The 8,257-nt window shown below is 28.5% G+C and overlaps 2 long non-coding RNA genes across 4 annotated transcripts; one reads left to right on the top strand and one right to left on the bottom strand.

Annotated features, from left to right (window-relative positions):
- Positions 1 to 2,578: 2,578 nt before the first annotated feature.
- On the bottom strand, positions 2,579 to 3,935 carry LOC125061820. Of its 2 annotated transcripts, none has more exons than XR_007119086.1 (2): positions 3,710 to 3,935; positions 2,579 to 2,608 (listed from the first exon to the last, which is right to left on the bottom strand). It is a non-coding gene; the product is annotated as an uncharacterized LOC125061820 (long non-coding RNA). The 2 variants fall into 2 exon arrangements; XR_007119087.1 differs by having other exon boundaries at positions 3,719 to 3,935.
- A 102-nt stretch (positions 3,936 to 4,037) lies between these two features.
- Positions 4,038 to 5,871, top strand: LOC125061936. 2 transcript variants are annotated; one of them, XR_007119115.1, is made up of 2 exons: positions 4,038 to 4,731; positions 5,842 to 5,871. It is a non-coding gene; the product is annotated as an uncharacterized LOC125061936 (long non-coding RNA). The 2 variants fall into 2 exon arrangements; XR_007119114.1 differs by having other exon boundaries at positions 4,038 to 4,740.
- The last annotated feature ends 2,386 nt before the right edge of the window (positions 5,872 to 8,257 follow it).

Raw genomic sequence — 8,257 nt, 5'->3', positions numbered from 1 at the left:
TTCCTTCGCGTTTTAAACCTGCGCGGATTGTCATAATAGATGACAGTAGATCTAGCTTCATTCGGTTTCTGTGTTTTGTCTTCACGATATTCATAATGCTGAATAATCGCTCTACGCATTAGAGTGCGGTAAAACTAATAAAGATATAGCAAACGTGGCTAAATCTTCAAATCGGTTTTCTCCTGCAATGTCTTCGAAATCCAGCACCTCGTACCAAAATTCCAGCCGCCACCAGCTGTACTTTCCACCACTTCCAGCCAGTCCTTTAATTGGGAGTCCCGTAACCAACAATCCCGGAACTTTTGCGTATATTGCGGTTTTGGCATTTTGTTTTAAAAATAAACTAAACATTTGCAAACAAACAAGGTCGCTCCGATGCATAGCATAACCAAAACTACTAAGTATCTGTGTTGTGTATTTCTATTTTTGTGCATGCATACGAAACGAACACATACAAATCTCATTAATTCAAATCAAATTTGACCCATTAGTCATACGAATAAAGCCCATAATCAAAATAATTTAAGAAATTGATAAACTTGTTTCGGGAAATTCCCGAAAATAACGAACGTAATTTTACAGAGTTGCCTACATAATGACAAAAAATTCCTTTATAAGGTAAACGTTTTCGTCTTTTCCTGTAAAGATATCACTCGTGCTAGTGGTTAAATGTCGTAGCATACCACTGAATGAAACAAACTAAACCACTAGAAAAATCCACTAGCCACTAAAACCAAAATTCGCCCGCTAAAACATATATCTAAACCACCAGATCTAGTGGAATATCCACTAAGTTGGCAACACTGCCTGCGATTCTGTAACTCACTTCACACACCCTCAGCGCTGATTTTTGCTGTCAAATCGTTCGTTTCGGTGTCATGTTACAATTTGGTATTCTGTTAAACAATAACCGCGACAAAAGCGCCGCTCAAATGAGATTGTTAACATTTGGAACTAAAATTTGGCACTGCTACACTTACGCTCCAAAATTGTTGGTATTTGGTATTCTGATACATACCATTTGACATCTCATCTCACTTAAATGTACATTTTGTACGACAATTGACAAATTAAAAGTTGCTCTTCCCTCGCTGAAATCGTCATTTACCAGTGAGTTAGCCATTTTTAGCGAAGTTAAAACTTGTTTTATGTGAAAATATTCTAACATAGGACAATCTATATGTATCTTGGGGTAAGTTTATAAAATAATATTTATCAATACAGCATTATTTTACGAAAAAAATTATATATATAAACATTAAGCTTCGTGAAATTGAACTTTGTTATTGTTACAGAAGGCCCGTTTCCACTTTTAAAGTTTAAACCTCTATTTCAAGAAATAAATGATGTAATCCATTAAAAAATACTTAATATAATATCTATAGATGGCGAAGAAAATGTAGGCACGAAACGACCAATTGGTTTCTCGGCGTTGGTTATTATCGCTTTTTTCCAATACTCAAGAAATTATATGGTATTGACGAAACCTAGAACATATGCTGCTGAGATGAACGAAGAGTCTAGTAAATACTAAATAGATGATCTAAGGTAAACATTTTGATTACTTTAGCATAAAAAATATAATTTTTATCCAAGAACCAATTTTTCGATGCAGTCTTGATCATGTCTTGTCTCCAGCAGAGATAAGTCGAACAAAAAACGATAAATAAGATAGGTAAATATTGTAATATATTTGTATTTTTCTACTATACTAAAATTATAAATCTAATAATTTCAGAGATCCCCAAATGTTCAAAATTCCTGATAGAAAAATACATTCTGCCTTTGAAGAAGAAGAATATTACATGTGTATCATACAACAAGGCCCCTGGATATAAAAAGACACAATAGTGCAGACATTTTAAAATTATTGAATTTCGACTATCCTTCAATTTATAATAAATGATAACACAGTACAATTTCGGTTCCTATATTTTTATAAAATATATTGATATAACATTAAGGTTTTGGATAAAAACATTATTCTGCTTTACACAAGTATGAAATACCATCATTACATACATGATGGTTTAAGTACTTATTAAGCTTTTTTAAATGTATCGTTCATAACTATTACTTTTTACAAACTAATTAGAAAATATATTAAAATAAATATATTTATCTACAAAATAAAGTAGATGTTATTGATTAGCTCTATGTGAGGCTGTGTTTTAATTAGTTTTTATTATACTTAAGTTTGTTTTACTGAAAGTTATTTTGTAGTGTGTTAAAAGTTTACTATAATCATTAAATTAAATGTTTAAAGTTATTATATTGTTCTTTTATTCACCTATAAAGTAACATGGCTTATATATTTTTCATTTCGGCTTAGCTATGTATTTAACTCGGTTACTACGTTTTCTATAGGCAGTCATTAAATAAGTGGTAGATTTAATTAATCATTTTATTAATATAATATTATTAGATACAAAAAAAAATATTATGAAGTACACAATTATCTTAAACACGGTAATACAATTTTTCATATAAAAATCATAGTTGTCCAAACTGCATTCAAAATAGATTAGTGGTCTCGGTTTAATATCTCTTCTTAACATTTCAATAATTGGTCATTTTCTTCCTCATTCTTGACAACTACCACTGATGGCTGTAATACAATGATTATCTGTTAAAATTGTAAATAGGGAAATGTGGTAGGTCACTGTACTGACACAATAATATTGCATAGCAATTTAATTATTGTAAAGTTAAGGTAAATAATAAAAAAACTTGCATAAAACACACAAAAACTTATATATGGGATATCTTTGTATTTCTAAGTAAAGTATCTTAAAAACATGTTTGATAATATTATAACTAAGCCAAATATTATTAAAAGTTTTATGGTAACAAGGCTTAGTAATTTCGCACAGTATTTGATTCAGTACGATGAATAAAAAAAATCTTGAGCAAACCTATATTTAGACTCAAAAATCCAAATCCAAGTATGTACTTTAAAAACAATTATTTATTAATGAAACAAATCCAAGACCCATAAAGGGTATGTTTAGTTTTAAAGTGTAGTCAGCAGCAATAACTATCTTTTGATTGCTTCATTAAATAAGTTATGGCAATGTTGTTTCCAACATTTAAAATTAACGTTGATCACTTGAAATGGTATGAATTTGAGCAATTGAAAGCTTATATATTTGATCCAACATACCTAACATGATTATTTATACTTGTATTCTGAAATCTGAACAATTAAATTAAATTCAACTTGATCAGTTAAAATTAATACTTCTTATATTTCATGAATGGAATTTGAAGTTAGGAAACCTAAAAATATTTTTTTATTTGACATTTTTAACCAACAATTTCATTATTCTTTACAATGTCGCTTCGATTTAACCTATTACATTTGACTTCAAATTTGCCATCAAACAAACAAACTTTGTTAACTGTTTTACTAGTCACTACTTATTCCTATTTATTTACTATGATAGTTATTATATTTCTAAAATAGTTTTAATAGAATTCAGTTTTTATGAGTGTTAGTAAAAACATAGGTAATATTGTTGTTGTGTGTTTGACCTCTGAATCACTTAAAAAGGTTGCAATAGTAGTTTCATGGCATCTAAAAAGTACCAACACTTGCACTTACACAAATGAATAAATATATAAACACTAATTTTTCTTCTTTATAGATAGGTACCCTTTTATTTTATAATTACTCAACAAAATATTATATGAAAACATTGGTATTAACCTTGGTTACCTTTAGTAACATTTTGAAAATTTAAAACACCTATCCATCCTGTTTACTTTGAATCCGTAGCCCATTTGCTGAGAGAATCACTTTTAGCGTGACATCATCTTTTATCTTTTTGTTAAGATAATATTCTTAAATTTTTTACAATATATCCAGATGTTAGGTATCCCTTGTTTCGTGCTGAAACATAATTAATATTTTTAAGTTTCTGTCGGTTTATCTTTTTTTTAATTCAAACGTCGACCATTTTGTTTTATTAAAAATATTTTGTTTATGTATGATGAAAATTTTGACAATTAACTCTTTTTATAAAATAATAGTTATTCCGTGAGTCCACTACGCAGTAACAGCGCTCCCTTCGTCACTGACGTAATTTTTGGAATCTCATGGTATTCTGTTAATAAATTTTACATTACGTCTTGATAAGTGGAGGGAGGTAACCTAGTGAGTTGTTGTCTATTAATATCGTGACAATTGACTCATTTTATTTTATAAAAAGAGTTAATTGTCAAAATTTTCATCATACATAAACAAAATATTTTTAATAAAACAAAAAGGTCGACGTTTGAATTAAAAAAAATATTAAAAAAAAAGATAAACCGTGAAAATATCTCAAAAATGATTTATCTGATGGAAAATAATAGAATAGCGAGGAAAATTATTAAAACCCATCTGGCAATGGGGCCGCTTAAAGGTAAGTAGTGAGTTTATTTATTAGTCAATCGTAAGTTACGTATTTTGTTTATAACTTCCAATTAAGAGTTTATATTTCGTATTTACCCGACAACTGACCAGCCGTGGTGTATATGAGCGACAGAAACTTAAAAATATTAATTATGTTTCAGCACGAAACAAGGGATACCTAACATCTGGATATATTGTAAAAAATTTAATAATATTATCTTAACAAAAAGATAAAAGATGATGTCACGCTAAAAGTGATTCTCTCAGCAAATGGGCTACGGATTCAAAGTAAACAGGATGGATAGGTGTTTTAAATTTTCAAAATGTTACTAAAGGTAACCAAGGTTAATACCAATGTTTTCATATAATATTTTGTTGAGTAATTATAAAATAAAAGGGTACCTATCTATAAAGAAGAAAAATTAGTGTTTATATATTTATTCATTTGTGTAAGTGCAAGTGTTGGTACTTTTTAGATGCCATGAAACTACTATTGCAACCTTTTTAAGTGATTCAGAGGTCAAACTCACAACAACAATATTACCTATGTTTTTACTAACACTCATAAAAACTGAATTCTATTAAAACTATTTTAGAAATATAATAACTATCATAGTAAATAAATAGGAATAAGTAGTGACTAGTAAAACAGTTAACAAAGTTTGTTTGTTTGATGGCAAATTTGAAGTCAAATGTAATAGGTTAAATCGAAGCGACATTGTAAAGAATAATGAAATTGTTGGTTAAAAATGTCAAATAAAAAAATATTTTTAGGTTTCCTAACTTCAAATTCCATTCATGAAATATAAGAAGTATTAATTTTAACTGATCAAGTTGAATTTAATTTAATTGTTCAGATTTCAGAATACAAGTATAAATAATCATGTTAGGTATGTTGGATCAAATATATAAGCTTTCAATTGCTCAAATTCATACCATTTCAAGTGATCAACGTTAATTTTAAATGTTGGAAACAACATTGCCATAACTTATTTAATGAAGCAATCAAAAGATAGTTATTGCTGCTGACTACACTTTAAAACTAAACATACCCTTTATGGGTCTTGGATTTGTTTCATTAATAAATAATTGTTTTTAAAGTACATACTTGGATTTGGATTTTTGAGTCTAAATATAGGTTTGCTCAAGATTTTTTTTATTCATCGTACTGAATCAAATACTGTGCGAAATTACTAAGCCTTGTTACCATAAAACTTTTAATAATATTTGGCTTAGTTATAATATTATCAAACATGTTTTTAAGATACTTTACTTAGAAATACAAAGATATCCCATATATAAGTTTTTGTGTGTTTTATGCAAGTTTTTTTATTATTTACCTTAACTTTACAATAATTAAATTGCTATGCAATATTATTGTGTCAGTACAGTGACCTACCACATTTCCCTATTTACAATTTTAACAGATAATCATTGTATTACAGCCATCAGTGGTAGTTGTCAAGAATGAGGAAGAAAATGACCAATTATTGAAATGTTAAGAAGAGATATTAAACCGAGACCACTAATCTATTTTGAATGCAGTTTGGACAACTATGATTTTTATATGAAAAATTGTATTACCGTGTTTAAGATAATTGTGTACTTCATAATATTTTTTTTTGTATCTAATAATATTATATTAATAAAATGATTAATTAAATCTACCACTTATTTAATGACTGCCTATAGAAAACGTAGTAACCGAGTTAAATACATAGCTAAGCCGAAATGAAAAATATATAAGCCATGTTACTTTATAGGTGAATAAAAGAACAATATAATAACTTTAAACATTTAATTTAATGATTATAGTAAACTTTTAACACACTACAAAATAACTTTCAGTAAAACAAACTTAAGTATAATAAAAACTAATTAAAACACAGCCTCACATAGAGCTAATCAATAACATCTACTTTATTTTGTAGATAAATATATTTATTTTAATATATTTTCTAATTAGTTTGTAAAAAGTAATAGTTATGAACGATACATTTAAAAAAGCTTAATAAGTACTTAAACCATCATGTATGTAATGATGGTATTTCATACTTGTGTAAAGCAGAATAATGTTTTTATCCAAAACCTTAATGTTATATCAATATATTTTATAAAAATATAGGAACCGAAATTGTACTGTGTTATCATTTATTATAAATTGAAGGATAGTCGAAATTCAATAATTTGAAAATGTCTGCACTATTGTGTCTTTTTATATCCAGGGGCCTTGTTGTATGATACACATGTAATATTCTTCTTCTTCAAAGGCAGAATGTATTTTTCTATCAGGAATTTTGAACATTTGGGGATCTCTGAAATTATTAGATTTATAATTTTAGTATAGTAGAAAAATACAAATATATTACAATATTTACCTATCTTATTTATCGTTTTTTGTTCGACTTATCTCTGCTGGAGACAAGACATGATCAAGACTGCATCGAAAAATTGGTTCTTGGATAAAAATTATATTTTTTATGCTAAAGTAATCAAAATGTTTACCTTAGATCATCTATTTAGTATTTACTAGACTCTTCGTTCATCTCAGCAGCATATGTTCTAGGTTTCGTCAATACCATATAATTTCTTGAGTATTGGAAAAAAGCGATAATAACCAACGCCGAGAAACCAATTGGTCGTTTCGTGCCTACATTTTCTTCGCCATCTATAGATATTATATTAAGTATTTTTTAATGGATTACATCATTTATTTCTTGAAATAGAGGTTTAAACTTTAAAAGTGGAAACGGGCCTTCTGTAACAATAACAAAGTTCAATTTCACGAAGCTTAATGTTTATATATATAATTTTTTTCGTAAAATAATGCTGTATTGATAAATATTATTTTATAAACTTACCCCAAGATACATATAGATTGTCCTATGTTAGAATATTTTCACATAAAACAAGTTTTAACTTCGCTAAAAATGGCTAACTCACTGGTAAATGACGATTTCAGCGAGGGAAGAGCAACTTTTAATTTGACGTACAAAATGTACATTTAAATGAGATGAGATGTCAAATGGTATGTATCAGAATACCAAATAACAAACAATTTTGGAGCGTAAGTGTAGCAGTGCCAAATTTTAGTTCCAAATGTGAACAATCTTATTTGAGCGGCGCTTTTGTCGCGGTTATTGTTTAACAGAATACCAAATTGTAACATGACACCGAAACGAACGATTTGACAGCAAAACTCAGCGCTGAGAGTGTGTGAAGCGAGTTACAGAATCGCAGGGAAATTTATCTTTTTTTTAATATTATTAATTTTATTTCAAACGTCGACCATTTTGTTCTCTATTTTGTTTTATTAAAAATATTTTGTTTATGTATGATGAAAATTTTGACAATTTACTCTTTTTATAAAATAAAATGAGTCAATTGTCACGATATTAATAGACAACAACTTACTAGGTTACCTGCCTCCACTTATCAAGACGTAATGTAAAATTTCTTAACAGAATACCATGAGATTCCAAAAATTACGTCAGTGACGAAGGGAGCGCTGTTACTGCGTAGTGGACTCACGGATTAACAGTGAGTTACAGAATCGCAGGGCAGATCACTATTCTTTTTTTTTTTAAATTTATTTATTAGCCAGATAAAAGTATGTGCGTTTTCCAATTACAGCACTAGAGCGCATTATGCGGCATAATGCTCAACGTCGAATCATGAATGTTCCAACTACAGCAACGCTTCGCACAATTGAGCACTCTCAAAACTAATGCTCTCGCGTGCTTCTCGCAATAAATACCAACACAGTGACAGAAAATTGACCAGTGTTTTTCTTTAAGTTGACATTTATCGAAATTTTCGTTAGTAAATATTATTTATTGTTGAAAAATTTGTTTCGTCGTA

This window comes from Pieris napi, chromosome 24 (assembly GCF_905475465.1).
Source record: "Pieris napi chromosome 24, ilPieNapi1.2, whole genome shotgun sequence".
NCBI classification, from domain to species: domain Eukaryota; kingdom Metazoa; phylum Arthropoda; class Insecta; order Lepidoptera; family Pieridae; genus Pieris; species Pieris napi.
This window is presented reverse-complemented; position numbering and strand designations above follow the sequence as displayed.